The following is a 2,271-nucleotide window of genomic DNA, read 5'->3' as shown; positions in this document are numbered from 1 at the left end:
GGGAAAGAGGTGACATGAAAGCAAGGAGCTCCCCTAGCACCTTGGTCCCTGCCTCAAATGACCTTATCTCCTCAGACGCTGGGTCTCAGCAGCAGCAAGCCAGGAACCAGCAGGCGACCCATCTGGTGGGCTGAGATGGGAATTGACCAAACTGCAGCTCTGTCTTTAGGAAAAAATGTTGTTTGCCAACCAAGCAAGTGTGGTTGCCTTTCCATTACAGCCAGCTGGTGCAGACAAGGGCCCATGGGGGTTAATGGGGTTTGCAGAGTGTCTGATGTCACCAGAGCTGTGGTTTAGGATTAAGTGATTTATCCTAAGGCCATGTCTGAAATATTACATTATAAGATGAGGGAACCAATATCTGAGCTATAAAAGTCTACTGTCTAGAGTGATGCCTTATGCAATCTCCATCTGTAAGCTTGAATTCAGCATATAAAAAAGAAGAAAAAATGAAGCAAAACCCTGGGTATTAAAAGTTCAGGACCAAATTAAAGACCTGCCAACACCATCCTGGAATCATGCCAAGAGGGATCATTCTGTGTCCTCATCTCAGAATTTTATTTACTGAAACCATCTAAGTATTATAAATCATCTGATCTTAATAGAAAGTAGCAATAATTTCTAAAATTTTCATTAGGGGCATCAAAAATAAATAAATTTTTGGGCTTCCCTGGTGGCACAGTGGTTGAGAGTCTGCCTGCCAATGCAGGGGACACGGGTTCGTGCCCCGGTCCGGGAGAATCCCACGTGCCACGGAGCAGCTGAGCCCATGAGCTGTGGCCGCTGAACCTGCGCATCCGGAGCCTGTGCTCCGCAACCGGATCTCAGACACAGCAGTGAGAGGCCCGCGTACCGCTAAAAACAAAAATTAAAAAAATTAAAAATAAATAAATTTTTTAAAAAACTAAAATGGAATTGCTAGGGTAGTATAACAAGCTTTGTTGTTGTTTGTTTGTTTTTAGAGACCAACCCCACTTAAACAAACTTGATAAACAGGCCCTCTTGTGATTTAACTGAAACATTCAGTAGATAAATTGACTTTAAAAGCTATAATAAATATGAAAAGCACATCAATCAATTTAATTATGGTAATTCTTAAAAAGACATTTTTCTATATATAAACCAGAGGGTGAATCTGATTAAATTATTGATTACTAAATTGATGGTACTGGAAAATGACCAATAAGGCAATTAAAATTTGTTTTTACTTTACATTGAGACATAACTCTTGACTATTTTTAAGAAAAATATTTTTAAAATTTAAGGAACATTAATTATAAATACATAAATTATACTGAGGGGTAAAAGGTACTGACACAGAAGTGTATAAAATAAAATGTATCAGAATGTTCATACAATAAACTCTCTTTACACATAGGCACATTCTTATACCAAGGTTATTAAATTTAAAAATATGCAAATCAAAAAGGTTTTTAAAAATAATTCTGTCCTTGAGATTAGTACAGATATGTTTTTAAAAGTTGTTTGATCTGCAGATTTATTAATATAGTAACCTTCATATAAGAATGTGTGTGGAGTGAATTTATTCTTTGACTCAGAATGTTATTTTCCCTACGCTGTTACGTGACACAAGTTCAAGCGCCCAACACGGAGTGAGGCCAAACAAACCAAAACGCTGGAGTTTGGAGCAGAGAAAGGTTTATTGCCTAGCCATGCAAGGAGATGGCTGGCTTGTGCTTAAAAATCCCTGAACTCCCTGAAAGTTTTCAGCAAAGCATTTTTAAAGGCAAAGTGGGGGTGGGGTGGGGCAGGGGTCCCAGGATGTGTGATCAGCTCGTGCACAATTCTCTGATTGATTGACGGTGATCAGTCCTTAGGTGCCAGAAGGTCTGGGGGCTACATGCTCCTGATCATCAAGTAGTTAATTTCTTCCATTTGGTGGTGGTTTTAGCATCTGAAAAACTGAGGAAATGTGCATCAGATACTGTTATCCGGGTACTTCAGAGAGGAGCTGCAGCAGAGGATATGCGGGGAGGGGTCTGTCCCAAGAAGGCCCCATAGGGTCCTGCTCGGGTACAGGGACAATATTTTGTCCTCAAATAGCTATAGATAGAGTTTCTAAATCAAGATCTACAAAGAACCTTTTATGTTTATCTTTGTGAATTTTTTTTACTTATTTTAGCTGGCTAGTGCAAAACAAGCTTTTTGCTCTTTTTTTCAGTTTTTTTCAACAAGTAATGCTAATTAGATTTGCTGTAGTAATCCAGTTCTGGGCTGTAATCAACAGCAATACAGCTCAATTTAGTTCAG

The 2,271-nt window shown here is 39.1% G+C and overlaps 1 protein-coding gene across 1 annotated transcript in view; it reads right to left on the bottom strand.

Moving 5' to 3' along the window:
* The window catches only part of SPOCK3 (SPARC (osteonectin), cwcv and kazal like domains proteoglycan 3), a 445,886-nt gene extending 443,896 nt beyond the window's left edge, over positions 1 to 1,990 (bottom strand). The window contains exon 1 of the mRNA XM_007457383.1: positions 1,961 to 1,990. The gene's annotated coding sequence lies outside the window, so the exon portion shown is untranslated. The remainder of the gene's footprint in view (positions 1 to 1,960) is intronic.
* Between the last annotated feature and the right edge of the window lie 281 nt (positions 1,991 to 2,271).

The sequence above is a fragment of the Lipotes vexillifer genome, unplaced genomic scaffold (assembly GCF_000442215.2).
Source record: "Lipotes vexillifer unplaced genomic scaffold, Lipotes_vexillifer_v1.1 scaffold668, whole genome shotgun sequence".
Taxonomy (NCBI): Eukaryota; Metazoa; Chordata; class Mammalia; order Artiodactyla; family Lipotidae; genus Lipotes; species Lipotes vexillifer.
This window is presented reverse-complemented; position numbering and strand designations above follow the sequence as displayed.